This window comes from Artemia sp. Qi Xiang Cuo, chromosome 19 (assembly GCF_049724085.1).
Source record: "Artemia sp. Qi Xiang Cuo chromosome 19, ASM4972408v1, whole genome shotgun sequence".
NCBI classification, from domain to species: Eukaryota; Metazoa; Arthropoda; class Branchiopoda; order Anostraca; family Artemiidae; genus Artemia; species Artemia sp. Qi Xiang Cuo.
In genome coordinates this window covers 4,466,618-4,483,798 of record NC_142812.1, presented here as the reverse complement: position 1 = coordinate 4,483,798, position 17,181 = coordinate 4,466,618, and the positions used below count along the sequence as shown (strand labels likewise).

Sequence of the window (17,181 nt, the reverse complement as noted above, 5' to 3'; positions counted from 1 at the left end):
TCTCTTGTATATCCTATTCATTCTCAATAGTAAACAAATATTTCTGATGTACAGCTGGGTGTAACACATTGAAACTATGACGCATATATTGTGTTCCTTCTTTTGAGTTTAGCACAGTCTTACATCATCAATAAGAAATGCACAAAATTATATGTAAAGCCAGGCCTCTAAACTTATCCTAATAGTTAGATGTTTTAAAAATGTAGTCCAGTATCTTTCTACCACAGCAATGTCTGGTGGCGTGGAATGCTATTAAAATATTACTTATTATGTGTTATAATTTACAATATTACTGAAGTAGTTATAACCTTTTTGTGTGCTAATTAAACTGTTACAGAATACGATTCTGCCTAGAAATTTGTATTGCAGGAACTGGCATATCATGCAGCTACCGACAACTCACTAATCTCAAACTTTTGAGGTGTTAATTAAAAGATCCCCCAAAAATACTTACCCCCTAATAGAAACTCTAATTGGTGAAAACCTATGGCACACATATGATGAACAAGGCTTCACAATTATATGGCCACTAAGATTCCTATCAATACTTATAGATCAGGGATACAATCTTGTAAAAACAAACAATTTACTCCTCACCCTGTCTGAAAACTACATTAATAAAAACCGAGTCGAATAATCATCTGGTCTAGCAACCTATTATCTATATGAACAAGATTACCAAGAATTAAGAAAAGTAATCTTTGATCTCTATAAAAATGACGAAAACATTGGTTCAAAAATACTGCCAGGTGTAGACCTGGTACAATCCTGATTGGCTAATCAGAAAAACAGAAATGGCTTCCGGAATATTAACTTACAGCATCGCAAAATCAATAAGTAAAAAGAACATTCTATGTTCTAAATAATCTGTTTTAACAAGACCTGAACAATTAACAATGAAAAGGCAAAAACATTTTCATGAGAAAAAAAAGATCAGAAATAATTTACAAAAAAAACTCTTTTTAACCAATTTTTAGTTATTCTTTATAAATTTCAATAAAATGTATCTTGGACATTAGGCTATGCACTTCTAATCAGTAAACATTAAAACTGTAAGAAAAATCGTCAAAATTCTTATCAAAGAACCAAAAATTAAGTTACCCAAAAATCACATGTACAAAAATCCAACTGTGTAAACATAGCCTAGCCTATATATTGGCTGAATTTTAGATACGACCATGTGCAAAGAATATAGTATACCCCAATCCAAAATGGAGAATACTTATTAATTATACATATATAAGGTAACAACTAATCCTACTAAATAAAAGAAAATAATAAAATAAGCCAGTTAAGATAATTAAAAACAGAAACCCTTAATTAAATTGTCATTCTGATATATATAAGAAAAGTAAAGTAACTTAAAAAGAATCCTAATATAAAAAAAAAAACTTACTGTTCTATAATACAATATAAAATGGCATTATACAATTATCTCAAACAGTGTGTGCGCCTCAAGAATCATTCTTAAAATGGCGACCGTTTGAAACAAAGAAAGTCCGTTTCCAAATTCAAGCCCAATCAAAACAAAGGAAATTTAATCTTTTCATAATACATACAGGATACAATTTTGAACAAAGCTAAATAAATAAAAGTTTAATTAAGAACATAAAAAACCTTAATAATCTATAAACAAAAAAGAATATCAATCTTATTTAAATACAAATAAAGGAATTAAATATGAACGATCCTTTAGAAACGGAAGATTTTTCAAAACTTTGCCGCATGACTTTAAACATTTGCAGTATAATAGTTAATTTGGTTTGTACACATATAATTCAACAATTTAGCTATACCTGATAACAACCTATGGCTACCAAAAATTTATTAAACTTAACAAATCAACACTATAATTTCTTTAAATCTAGAATAAGTGTGTCTTACTCACAAGGTAGGCCTATATCTAGTTCTCAAGAAACATGAAATATACTAACAATCTAGTTAATGACTCGTAACCTAACAAAAATAGCTAAAAAACAGCAACAGCCCACCATTTTATTTCTATTAAAATGTGGGACCCTCTTACCCAAAAGTGGGATTATAGAAGATTTAATCCAAATTAGAATCAAAATCAAGCTAAAATCACTTAACACCATGTAATAGAATATTAACCACAAAATTATAACTGAGAAACTGTATTAACAATATAAACTATAATAACTATATTAACAATTCCTTTAAGTCATATATATATTGTGATACTTTCAAAAAAACTTGCATAAACACTAAATAAACTTTAGCTAGAGGATAAACATCCCATTTACAACTGCACACTAAGAATACGTAAGGACAACTAACAGAATTGGCAAATTAGAACAATGAAACATTAATTAACGACCGAAGCGCCATCTAAAATCATTTTAGTTAAACTACATATGAAAATTACAAATCTATAAAGGAAATAAATGCATAAAAACTGACTAAATTATCATACATATACAAGCTTAAAAGTTAATTAGCCTATGAAGCAAACTTAGCCCAAATCAAACCTGAATTAAGGTGACGTAGGCTTACTAGCCCATATATCTAAAATCAAACCATTCAAGAGTTATATGTTACCAAATGAGTAGATTGAAAACCAGTTAATACAAAAAAAATCTAAAAGATGTATAATGAAATTACACTAACTAACCTTAATGCATGATACAATGCTTAATGTTGTGACTACTAGTATGTGATAAGTGCTTTAGCTTACTCATATAAAACAATTTAGTATAGCATAGACAATAAATAAAAACATTAGTCCTAGCAAATGTACAATTAAATATGGATATTAACTGAATATTGTCGAGTATGCAAAACTCACGATTCCAACAAATTATAATATGTATTAGTGATGCCAGTACTCAGATTATTTCTAAGCTCTAATAAACTCGTGTCGCCTATAATTCTATATCCAGATTAAAAATGGACATAACCTTTAAAAAATGTTTATTTAAATAAACATCAGTAGGCATTGTGTCAACAAAATAATATTTACCATCAAATGTTTCAAACGCAGCTCAATAAGTAGTTCTTACTAACATACCTAACTAATGTTAACATTAATTTTAGAAACCAAAATGATGATCAGAACAATAATGATAAACATTTTTATTCTACATATAAAAGCTCAGGACATATTAAAACATGGATTAATATTTAAGCATGAAAATTCGCTTCTAGCCAGCCACAATGCATGGAAGATATTCATGAAACTAGATTCGAAACCTTTTGAAACCTTATTCCTCCAGGTAATGAGACTACAGAAAAATACAAATGAACTAAAAGATTCAATCTTTCAATTTCTAAGATCGGACAAGGGATTGCAAGCAAGTAAAAGTTTCCAAAAAGAGAAAGAGGTCATTTCCCATAATCCCAAACTTGAAATAAAAAAACCTAATAGATGATTTTGATAAGAAAATGGCCGAAATAGATAAAGCAATAGGAATAAGCGCAAAATGAGATAGACGAAAAAGATCAATAAATGATCATCCATTCTCAAAAAATGATAAAGAAGCAAATCAAGATACAAGGAATACAATTCAACCCCATGTCAAGGAAAGAAAATTCTATGATGGAAACTATGCCATGATAAATGAAATACCAAATATATGGAACTTTCTCAAGGGACCAAATGCATGGAACTTTCTCAAGGGACTATGTAACAAAAAAGTCTTAGTACAAATCTTTGATGACGCATCAGTTCCCGAGATAAACACAAAAGTCACAACTAATCCCCGAGACACACTTCAATCCAATGCACCTAAATCCAATATACTTAACCCAAAACCAACTCAAGTTGATCCAGATGCAATTCCTAAGGATACATCAAAAGCCACACCACCTCAAATTCAAATGACCGCAGTCGAGTCGAAGGAGGTATTAAAAGGAAGGAAAATACCAGGAATAATAAAAGGTACTGAAGGAATAGAAATAACTTCCAATTCTACAAATAATGTAAGTAAACCAATACACAAGTTTAAATATCAATATTTTCGTAGAAGAATAAATTCAACAATAAATATAGGTGGAGATAACAAAACCAAAACGCCCCTAAATGTCACAACAAAAGAAGTAATAACCATTCCCCCAGAACCTACAGAATCAACAAGAGAAGTAATAACCATTACCCCAGGACCTATAAAATTGGATACACTAGTTTCTGAAACCACAACCAATTCCCTCCCCAAAAGGATATATCCAAACGAGCATTACATAACAATTAGACAGCTACACCAAACCACCAGGAGGTTGTGGAAATCTTGAACGATTAATAATATTGGACTAAAAGTAAGAATACCAATCGTTCAGTCATTATAGTGAACCAGAATTTGAGGTCTTGTTCAGGAAAAGCAAATATCGAAGGTCCATCAGTTTAATACCAATCATCGGTGAGCTTGCCTCACGACTCTTTGGATTATCAACCGACGAAGACTTAAATATATTAAGAGAAAATGTAAAAAATTAAACACAGCAATGAACACCACGCTACACGTTCGTAAAATACAAGCAAGCATAGCGAACTACCAAAAAGATAAAATAGAAGCAATGTCAAAGAAAATTTCAAGGACAGTCAATACAATGAATTATTTGAGAAACGAAGTAGACCGTGTATTATCAGATTCTGGCTTGGCGCTAATCTCAATTGACATCATAACTATGTCGTTACTAAATTTAGCTACTGATGTGAGTAAATTTGAATTTGCCCTATTTGCGTTAACAGGTGGAACATAATCATACGACATAGTTGACCCAACTAGCTAAAGAAATATCCGTGATGAGATTAAAACTCACCTAAAATTTGGTCTTCACTTACCAGTGGAACCAGAAGTTGCCAACCTATTCTTTTATTACACGAAACTAAAGGTACACATTATAGATATAAACGAACAACTTTTTGCAGTAGAAACAATACCCCTAATCAATCAGCAATCAATATATGATCTATATAAGATTTCTACCTTTCCTGTTAATATTAAGGAAACCAATTCCATTGTAAGCATTGTGCAAGAAGCAGAATATCTACTAATTGACCAGGACAGAAGGAAATATGCATTAGCAAATGCACAAGAATTAAAGGAATGTGTACCATTCAAAAACCTGGTCTGCCAACTAACACTACCTATCTACAATGTAAAAATAAGATCATGTATATTGGATATTTTTCTGAAAGAATCCCAACAGGAGGAAATCCCAAATTCATGTGAAGCGCTAATTGGAAATACAAAACGAGATATATTTATCGATCTCAGGAATGACCTATGGTTATTTACTGTACCTAAAATGACAGTTGGAACCATTTCTTGTTACAATAATACAGACAAAATTGACCCTAGCTACCGAACTGAACTATTATTACAGGATGTGGGAACAATAACAATCAAAAAACGTTACTGTCTGGTGACTAAGGAAACCACTGTGCAGACACCACTAATTACAACAAGCAAAAACATAATAAGTCCAAAAATAGTAAATTTTCACGGAATAAATCTGTCATTCCCAATCCCAAATATAAATAATGAGGAAATAAAAAATTCTATCTGGACAAAAATCGATAACATAAAAGGCACAGTATCACTGACGAAAGTAAAAGAGACATTGGATTCCCACATACCACTCTTCACTAATGAAGAGCAAAGACTAGAATATGTTGAGAACCAGTATGGACTATTCTTATCAACCTCATGGTAAAATATTATTATAACAATATCTTTAGTATTTCTTGTTTCGCTGACAATAAGAGCCTTATTAACTTTGAACTATGGTAAGCTCTTAAAAATACGCAACAAAAGACCCAAACATGAAGAAACGGAAGCACATGAAATGCATCAATTAAATCCATCAGCTCCTGACGAATAATTAAGCCTTACAAACTAGGGGGTTAATACTTGTATTTATTATTTATTATACTATACTAAGCTATTTATTATACTAGGCTATTTATTTTTGTTTTACTGTGGTTTGCAACAATTGTGTCAATTTCGATCATTCGTCCCACCTCCTAAACTACAAGATCCAACGTTTGAATATTTTTGGATATTACCATTCTATATAATTTTGGGGGAAGCCCTTGCAAAAAGGCATGTAGCATGATTTTTTCATACAATTCTCTTGAACCTTTTCAGAATTTTGCTTCTACTGAAATTCGTATATTGTGTAAATATTCTCTCACGTTCTGTGTATAGGGTCAAAGCATACCGTTCCTTGTTCTAATTTATTTGTTGAACTAGTTTCGATAAATCTATCTTTGAATGCCGTTAACAATTTGTCTATTGTATTTATTGAAAAATTTTCATCATCTCCTACAGTGTTTTAAATTTACTTTAGGAAGGTTAAGGCCTGCCCTCTTAATCTTAAGAGGAGCATACTTACTAGCGGTTTTAGCTCTGTTTTTGTTAATTCTACAAATTGGTCCAATTGTATATTAAATTCGTCGACATCTGATTGTCCATCATATTGCAGAATAGATTTTGTTATTTCTACATTTTTTACGACCAATTTTTGCACAATTAATAGTTCACTTAATTCTTCTGACATCTTTGCGGTTGAAATATTTATACTAACCTCACAAAATTATAAACTCAAAATAAATTTATTTTTTCACTTAACCTATTTAGGGGAGACTGCTATCTCCTATGAGATGCTCTTAAAGAGTTTTCATAATATAGCTTAGCGGTTATAGGCCTAAATGTGTCTAGACCTAGATACTTATTCTTATAAGTCTGTATCTATCCAATGATTTAAATTTAAATTGAGAAGTTTATAGCATAACTAGTTCGCATGTTTTCTTCCAAGTTTGCCGACCACACCACTTTTACCGGGGGGAATTTTGATTTCACCACTTGTGCCATTAAGTCCAACAGCGCAGTTAATATTTTAAGCTTGTGCCGCTAAAGACTGCACCATTTGTAGTGGGGGAAAGGGATGAGTATATTGAAGGGGTAGAGAAATAACCGCGCCAATCCCTATTGGAGAAAATAAAATAGATTAAGTAATAGGTTAGAATTGCCTTGTGGGGAATTAATCAGGCTGGGGAACCGTCAATCCAGGAGCGTAAACATACTTCGTAGGATTATCAGATTCCTTGGGAACGTTGCTAATGGAGACATTTTAACTAGTTATCTACTTTGTGGTGAGATCTTGTACTGGGGGGATTTTTATCTCGCCACTTATGCGATTAAGGCCAACTGTGCCGTTAATATTTTAAGCTTGTGCCGCTAAAGACTCTACCACTTGTAATGGGGGAAAGGAATGAGTATAATGAAGGGGTAGAAAAATTACCGTGCCACTCCCTATGGGATAAAATAAAATAGATTAAGTAATAGGTTAGAATTGCTTTGTGGGGAATTAATTAGGCTGGGGAACCGTCAATCCAGGAGCGTAAACATACTTCGTAGGATTATCAGATTCCTTGGGAACGTTGCCAATGGAGACATTTGAACTAGTTATCTACTTTGCGGTGAGATACAGGCATATAATAAGAACAAACACAAATAGAAAAGTAATGGGTTAATTGAGACTTACATTTTCAGGTATACAGCAAAGTACGTATGTAAGTAATGCTTCGGCTCAAACGTACATACAGTCAGAATGATAATTTTCTGAGTATCGCAGAATGGTAGGAACATAATGTCTCTCTAAAAACACTTTTTAATTACTATAAAACACGAGTCTAGATTCTGCGCCCTAAGAGCTATTTCACGATCGGCCCAACTTCTGTGGAGGGCCCGCTACTTTGTCATTATGTTTACAAATTATAATCATTATGCTAACTGACCGTCCAATAATTTATTTTCAATATTTTGATGATTAAACATTCACATTCCTATGATAACTTGAATCTTCCTGTGAAACTTTGTATAAGACATTGTCTCGTGATTTTTTATTGCCAAGTATTTTTGCGAAATTCAAAAAAGTCTTCCTTGATTAATACCGTAATTCGACCGGTAGCTTTTCCACACTTCACATCTGTCGGTCTGTTGATACCAACCAATTCCTTGAGGTTATTTGATAGCAGGTCTACTATTGAAACAAGGCCATAAAGGTCAGTAAATACAGCCATTCCGGCAAAGCCGGAAAACACGGGGATCAAGCCAATGATTAAGGGGCTCAAGAAGATGCTTAAATTCGCCACGACGAACGCATATCTGCCACGGCGCATATCTGCCGCAGTTCTTTCCGTTGGGGCAGAGGGCACACTTAACACTGTTCGATTGACACGGGGCTTCTCTTGTCAATTCATGGGGGCCTGCAAAGCGGGGGCAGCAAGGTTGGTTGCTGCATTCTCGAGCCAAGTGTTCGAACGACTGACACGAAGCACATTTTTGGGATTTCTTTAAACGCCGTTACTTGGAGATGGGTGTACTCAACATAGATACCTTGCCGTATAGCCCTGTCACGTGATGATGCATCAGCAAACGCAAATCGAACTGTCTGTGAAGTCCCATATCTTTTAGCTTCTGTGACATTAGGGTTACCGGCAATTATCTCTTCTGGGGTAGTACCCGGTGGAACGAATTTTGCAACAGCCATGAACTTTTCTTTCTGGTATTTCACTTTAATATCAGATTAATCAGTAAAAAAGGTGGCAATTCTGCACTGTAAAATTTGGGCGTACTTTCCACCTCTAAGATAATTAAATCTTACTGTCTGAGTCTCTGTACTAATTAGGTCCCAAGAGAATTTGAGTTCAGGCAGCAAAAATGATAATAACAAGTAAATAAAATAAGCTGATTATAAATGTCTATACGGAATTGCACAGGTTGAAATCTTACTTTATTAAAAGGTTAATATCCAAAGACAAGGTATTTACACAACGAACTCTCGATCAAGACTTTTTTTCAACTATACCAAAAATCCTTCCTTATATTCACTGGGATCTTGTTCCGTTAGCGGATCAATAACATTATCATGCTCGTTGGAATGCACATGTGTATTTTCCAGTCAGTGTTCTAAGTCCCTGATTGGCCTGTACATTTACAACATGACTGATGAAAATAATCTTCGCTAACTTTTGTTAAATCGCTCCGTTCTGTTCTCTGATGGCACACAGTACAGGTTTGAAAACCTTCACCTTGTCCGAAGTACTCTCTTCTGCTTTGTGGAAGCATGAGAACACATATTTTGACACATGGAGGGTGGTATCTAAAATCTGGGTCGATCTTTTCATGTCCTGGTCCTTGGACAGCATCTTCATTTAAAAAATCAGATATAGCCGACCGAGCCACAAATTCATGCTCTTCGTCAGTTAGAAACAGGACCAATGAATCAATTCATTGGTCCTTGGCCGAGTCGGCTTGGCATTGGCCATATGTGAGACATTCTTGTTTAAATATGTATTTTGGTCGATAGTTTGGTTTATAGATGATCGGGAGCTGTTGCTTGGGTATTCTTGGTCTCAATAAATAATCTCCTATATACAATATATAATCTTCTATATATAGAGCTGTGTTTGAAACATTTGGTGGTAAACATTATTTTGTTGACGCAATGCCTAGTGATGTTTATTTAAATAAACATTTTTAAAGGCTGTCCATTTTTACCCTGGATATAGAGTTATAGGGGACAAAAGGCTTATTGGAGCTGATAAATAATCAGAGTACTGGCATCACTAATAAATATTATAATTTGTTTGAATCGTAAGTTCTGCATTTTTGACAATATCGAGCCAAGTGTTCGAACGACTGACACTTGAAGCACATTTTTGGGATTTTTTTAAACGCCGTTACTTTGAGATGGGTGTACTCAACATAGATACCTTGCCGTATAGTCCTGTCACGAGGTGACGCATCAGCAAACGCAAGTCAAACTGTCTGTGAAGTCCCATATCTTTTAGATTCTGTGACATTGGGGTTACCAGCAATTATTTCTTCTGGGGTAGTACCTGGTGGAAAGTATTCTGCAACAGCCATGAAGTTTTCTTTCTGGTATTTAACTTTGATGTCAGATATCTTAGATCACGACTCACTTAGGGCTTGGGCAGCAAAGTCCGTTTTGATATAAGCCACTAAGCCAGACTTCGTCTGTTGAATCTTCTGCACATGCTCAGGGGTTATAAACTCCTCGATAATCCGTTTCTGATTTGAACACGACTCAGTCTTTTCAGTGGCTAGACCACTAATGAACACCCGGTGAGAGTTTTCACCGTTTCATACATGTCGCTGAACAGCACATCACGGCCAATTTGGGACCTTCTATCTTTCAACAGATTTTCATCTTATGCATCCACAATATTATTCAACTCGTCATGCGCTTCACGAATTTGTTCTTGAGTATAGAACTTGACTCCAGTGCTGATTACTGAATCTTTCGTAATATCCTGATGCCTTAGGCATGTTTCAACAAAGTTCAGTACCGGCGAATATATATACCGATAATTTGCCATCGCCACGACAAATCACGCAAGCATATCCGAAATCACAGTCCAAGGTCAGGCAGGTCGTTACTTAAGAGAGAAGTAAGGGAAGCGTTGAAGGCTGTCTACCTTGCCCCTGCAATTTAAAGGGCAAGCCCAGCGGGTACCTCGGCTCTTGCAGACAACTCTCACCCCTCTTCTGTTTCCTTCTCTCCTGTTACCTTTATCTCAGCGTAATTGCCTATTCAGTTCTGGAAACTAATTTTGAATTTTGGCTTATTTTTAATCAGTAAAGAAGGTGGCAACACTGCACTGTAAAATTCGGGCGTACTTTCCATCTCTAAGATAATTAAATCTTACTGTCTGAGTCTCTGTACTTATTAGGTCCCAAGAGAATTTAAGTTCAGGCAGCAAAAATGACAATAACAAGTAAATAAAATTAGCCGATTATACATGTCTATAGGGAATTGCAGAGGTTGAAATCTTGCTTTATTAAGAGGTTAATATCCAAAGACAAGGTATTTACACAACGAAGTCTTGATCAAGACTTTTCTTTTCAACTATACCAAAAATCCTACCTTATATTCACTGCGATCTTGTTCCGTTAGTGGATCAATAACATTGTCATGTTCGTTGGAATGCACTTGTGCATTTTCCAGTCAGTATTCTAAGTCCCTGATTGGCCTGTACATTTATAACATGACTGATGAAAATAATCTTCGCCAACTTTTGTTAAATCGCTCCGTTCTGTTCTGTGATGGCACACAGTACAGGTTTGAAAACCTTCACCTTGTCCGAAGTACTCTCTTCTGCTTTGTGGAAGCACGAGAACACATATTTTTACACATGAAGGGTGATATCTAAAATCTAGGTCGATCTTTTTATGTCCTGGTGCTTGGACAGCATCTTCATTTAAAAAATCAGCATTAGCCGACCGAGCCACAAATTCATGCTCTTCCTCAGTTAGATTTTTATTGCTCAAACTAAATCGGTGTTTGTGTTTATAGAGCTGTGTTTGAAACATTTGGTGGTAAACATTATTTTGTTGACGCAATGCCTAGTGATGTTTATTTAAATAAACATTTTTAAAGGCTGTCCGTTTTTACCCTGGATATAGAATTATAGGGGACAAAAGGCTTATTGGAGCTGATAAATAATCAGAGTACTGGCATCACTAATAAATATTATAATTTGTTTGAATCGTAAGTTCTGCATTCTTGACAATATCGAGCCAAGTGTTCGAACGACTGACACTTGAAGCACATTTTTGGGATTTTTTTAAACGCTGTTACTTTGAGATGGGTGTACTCAAAATAGATACCTTGCCGTATATCCTTGCCTCGTGATGATGCAGCAGTAAATGCAAGTCGAACTGTCTGTGAAGTCCCAGCTTTTTGACAGCTTTTTGACACACTCGTTTACGCAGACCGTCATGGATGTGATCACATCCTATGGGATACGGGGTATTTCAGAAATTTTCCAAATCGTGAACCTGACATTAAACTCACTATTGATCCGTAGAGTTTTCACCGTGTCATACATGTCGCTGAACAGCACATCACGGCCAGTTTGGGACCTTCTATCTTTCTACAGATTTTCATTGTATGCATCCACAGTATTATTCAACTCGTCATGCGCTTCATGAATTTGTTCATGAGTATAGAATTCGACTCCAGTGCTGATTACTGAATCTTTCGTAATATCCTGATACCTTAGGCATGTTTCAACAAAGTTCAGTACCGGCGAATATATATACCGATAATTTACCATCGCCACGACAAATCACGCAAGCTTATCCTAAATCACCGTCCAAGGTCAGGCAGGTCGTTACTTGAGAGAGAAGTAAGGGAAGCGTTGAAGGTTGTCTACCTTGTCCCTGCAATTTAAGGGGCAAGCCCAGCGGGTACCACGGCTCTTGCAGACAACTCTCATCCCTCTTCGCCTTCCTTCTCTCCTGTTACCTTTATTGCAGCGTAATTGCCTATTCAGTTCTGGAAACTACTTTTGAATTTTGGCTTATTTTTAATCAGTAAAGAAGGTGATAACACTGCACTGTAAAATTCGGGCGTACTTTCCATCTCTAAGATAATTAAATCTTACTGTCTGAGTCTCTTTACTAATTAGGTCCCAAGAGAATTTAAGTTCAGGCAGCAAAAATGACAGTAACAAGTAAATAAAATAAGCCGATTATAAATGTCTATAGGGAATTGTACAGGTTGAAATCTTAGTTTATTAAAAGGTTAATATCCAAAGACAAGGTATTTACACAACGAACTCTCGATCAAGACTTTTTTTTCAACTATACCAAAAATCCTTCCTTATATTCACTGCGATCTTGTTCCGTTAGCGGATCAATAACATTGTCATGCTCGTTGGAATGCACATGTGCATTTTCCAGTCAGTATTCTAAGTCCCTTATTGGCCTGTACATTTATAACATGACTGATGAAAATAATCTTCGCCAACTTTTGTTAAGTCGCTCCGTTCCGTTGTCTGATGGCACACAGTACAGGTTTGAAAACCTTCACCTTGTCCGAAGTACTCTCTTCTGCTTTGCGGAAGCATGAGAACACATATTTTTACACATGGAGGGTGGTATCTAAAGTCTGGGTCGATCTTTTCATGTCCTGGTCCTTGGACAGCATCTTCATTTAAAAAATCAGCATTAGCTGACCGAGCCACAAATTCATACTCTTCATCAGTTAGATTTTTGTTGTTCAAACTAGATCGGTGTTTGTGTTTATAGAGCTGTGTTTGAAACATTTGGTGGTAAACATTATTTTGTTGATGCAATGCCTAGTGATGTTTATTTAAATAAACATTTTTAAAGGCTGTCCATTTTTACCCTGGATCTAGAATTATAGGGGACAAAAGGCTTATTGGAGCTGATAAATAATCAGAGTACTGGCATCACTAATATATATTATAATTTGTTTGAATCGTAAGTTCTGCATTCTTTACAGTATCGAGCCAAGTGTTCGAACGACTGACACTTGAAGAACATTTTTGGGATTTCTTTAAACGCCGTTGCTTTGAGATGGGTGGACTCAACATAGATACCTTGCCGTATAGCCCTGTCACGTGATGATGCATCAGCATCATCACGTTGGGGTTACCGGCAATTATCTCTTCTGGGGTAGTACCCGGTGGAACGAATTTTGCAACAGCCATGAACAAGGTATTTACACAACGAACTCTCGATCAAGACTTTTTTCATGTCAAGACTTTCAGATCAAGACTTTCTGGTATTTTACTTTAATGTCAGATATCTTGGATAACGAATCACTTAGGGCTTGAGCTGCAGAGTCCGTTTTGATATTAGCCACTAAGCCAGACTTCGTCTGCTGAATCTTCTGTACATGCTCAGGGGTTATAAACTCCTCGATAAACCGTTTCTGATTTGAACACGACTCAGTCTTTTCAAGGGCTAGACCACTAATGAACACCCGATTGAGTGGTTTTTCAGGTGCTGGGAGCGGGGGCCCGTCAGAAGGCTGGGGTAAAGCAGCTTTGCATTGATCAATCATTGTTACTAGCTTTTCAACACACTCGTTTACGCGGACCGTCATGGATGTGATCGCATCCTATGGGATACGGGGTATTTCAGAAATTTTCCAAATCGTGAACCTGACACAGACACAGAGACGACACAGAGACGACTCTGTGTCGTCTCACTATTGTTCCTATTGTTCCGTATAGGAACAATATATTAAACTCACTATTGTTCCGTAGAGTTTTCACCGAGTCATACATGTCGCTGAACAGCACATCATGGCCAATTTGGGACCTTCTATCTTTCAACAGATTTTCATCGTATGCATCCACATTATTATTCAACTCGTCATGCGCTTCACGAATTTGTTCATGAGTATAGAACTCGACTCCAGTGCTGATTACTGAATCTTTCGTAATATCCTGATGCCTTAGGCATGTTTCAACAATGTTCAGTTCCGGGGAATATATATACCGATAATTTACCATCGCCACGACAAATCACGCAAGCATATCCGAAATCACAGTCCAAGGTCAGGCAGGTCGTTACTTAGGAGAGAAGTAAGGGAAGCGTTGAAGGCTGTCTACCTTGTCCCTGCAATTTAAGGGACAAGCCCAGCGGGTACCGCGGCTCTCACAGACAATTCTAACCCCTCTTCTGCTTCCTTCTCTCCTGTTACCTTTATCGCAGCGTAATTGCCTATTCAGTTCTGGAAACTACCTTTTAATTTTGGCTTATTTTTAATCAGTAAAGAAGGTGATAACACTGCACTGTAAAATTCGGGCGTACTTTCCACCTCTTAGATAATTAAATCTTACTGTCTGAGTCTCTGTACTAATTAGGTCCCAAGAGAATTTCAGTTCAGGCAGCAAAATTGACAATAACAAGTAAATAAAATAAGCCGATTATAAATGTCTATAGGGAATTGCACAGGTTGAAATCTTACTTTATTAAAAGGTTAATATCCAAAGACAAGGTATTTACACTACGAACTCTCGATCAACACTTTTTTTTTAACTATACCAAAAGTCCTTCCTAATATTCACTGCGATCTTGTTCCGTTAGCGGATCAATAACATTGTCATGCTCGTTGGAATGCACATGTGCATTTTCCAGTCAGTATTCTAAGCCCCTGATTGGCCTGTACATTTATAACATGACTGATAAAAATAATCTTCGCTAATTTTTGTTAAATCGGTCCGTTCTGTTCTCTGATGGCACACAGTACAGGTTTGAAAACCTTCACCTTGTCCGAAGTACTCTCTTCTGCTTTGTGGAAGCATGAGAACACATATTTTTACACATGGAGGGTGGTATCTAAAATCTGGGTCCATCTTTTCATGTCCTGGTCCTTGGACAGCATCTTCATTTAAAAACTCAGCATTAGCCGACCGAGCCACAAATTCATACTCTTCGTCAGTTAGATTTTTATTGTTCAAACTAGATCCATGTTTGTGTTTATAGAGCTGTGTTTGAAACATTTGGTGGTAAACATTATTTTGTTGACGCAATGCCTAGTGATGTTTATTTAAAAAAAACTTTTTTAAAGGCTGTTCATTTTTACCCTGGATATAGAATTATAGGGGACAAAAGGCTTATTGGAGCTGATAAATAATCAGAGTACCGAGATCACTAATAAATATTATAATTTGTTTGAATCGTAAGTTCTGCATTCTTGACAATATCGAGCAAAGTGTTCGAACGACTGACACTTGAAGCACATTTTTGGGATTTCTTTAAACGCCGTTACTTTGAGATGGGTGTACTCAATATAGATACCTTGCCATATAGCCCTGTCCCGTGATGATGCATCAGCAAACGCAAGTCGAACTGTCTGTAAGTCCCATTTCTTTTAGCTTCTGTGACATTGGGGTTACCGGCAATTATCTCTTCTGGGGTAGTACCCGGTGGAACGAATTTTGCAACAGCCATGAACTTTTCTTTCTGGTATTTCACTTTAATATCAGATATCTTGAATAACGAATCACTTAGGGCTTGAGCAGCAGAGTCCGTTTTGATATAAGCCACTAAGCCAGACTTCGTCTGTCGAATCTTCTGCACATGCTCAGGGGTTATAAACTCCTCGATAAACCGTTTCTGATTTGAACAGGACTCAGTCTTTTCAGGGGCTAGACCAATAATTAACACCCGATTGAGTGGTTTTTCAGGTGCTGGGAGTGGGGGCCAGTCAGAAGGCTGGGGTAGAGCAGCTTTGCATTGATCAATCATTGTTTCTAGCTTTTCGACACACTCGTTTACGTTAACCATCATGGATGTGATCCCATCCAATGGGATACGGGGTATTTCAGAAATTTTCCAAATCTTGAACCTGACATTAAACTCACTATTGTTCCGTAGAGTTTTCACTGTGTCATACATGTTGCTGAACAGCACATCATGGCCAATTTGGGACCTTCTATCTTTCAACAGATTTTCATCGTATGCATCCACAATATTATTCAACTCGTCATGCGCTTCACGAATTTGTTCATGAGCATAGAACTCGACTCCAGTGCTGATTACTGAATCTTTCGTAATATCCTGATGCCTTAGGCATGTTTCAACAAAGTTCAGTACTGGCGAATATATATACCGATAATTTACCATCGCCACGACAAATCACGCAAGCATATCCGAAATTACAATTCAAGGTCAGGCAGGTCGTTATTTAAGAGAGAAGTAAGGGAAGCGTTGAAGGCTGTCTACCTTGTCCCTGAAATATAGGGGGCAAGCCCAGCGGGTACCATGGCTCTTGCAGACAGCTCTAACCCCTCTTCTGCTTCCTTCTCTACTGTTACCTTTATCGCAGCGTAATTGCCTATTCAGTTCTGGAAACTACTTTTGAATTTAGGCTTATTTTTAATCAGTAAAGAAGGTGGCAACACTGCACTGTAAAATTTGGGCGTACTTTCCACCTCTAAGATAATTAAATCTTACTGCCTGAGTCTCTGTACTAATTAGGTCCCAAGAGAATTTAAGTTCAGGCAGAAAAAATTAGAATAACAAGTAAATAAAATAAGCCGATTATAAATGTCTATAGGGAATTGCACAGGTTGAAATCTTACTTTATTAAAAGGTTAATATCCAAAAACAAGGTATTTACACAACGAACTCTCGATCAAGACTTTTTTTTTCAACTATACCAAAATTCCTTCCTTATATTCACTGCGATGTTGTTCTGTTAGTGAATCAATAACATTGTCATGCTCGTTGGAATGCACCTGTGCATTTTCCAGTCGGTATTCTAAGTCCCTGATTGGCCTGTACGTTTATAACATGACTGATGAAAATAATCTTCGCCAACTTCTGTCAAATCGCTCCGTTCTGTTCTCTGATGGCACACAGTACAGGT

General features: G+C 36.2%; 1 pseudogene; it reads left to right on the top strand.

Moving 5' to 3' along the window:
* Positions 1-4,458: 4,458 nt before the first annotated feature.
* Positions 4,459-5,841, top strand: LOC148940420 (uncharacterized; annotated as a pseudogene).
* The last annotated feature ends 11,340 nt before the right edge of the window (positions 5,842-17,181 follow it).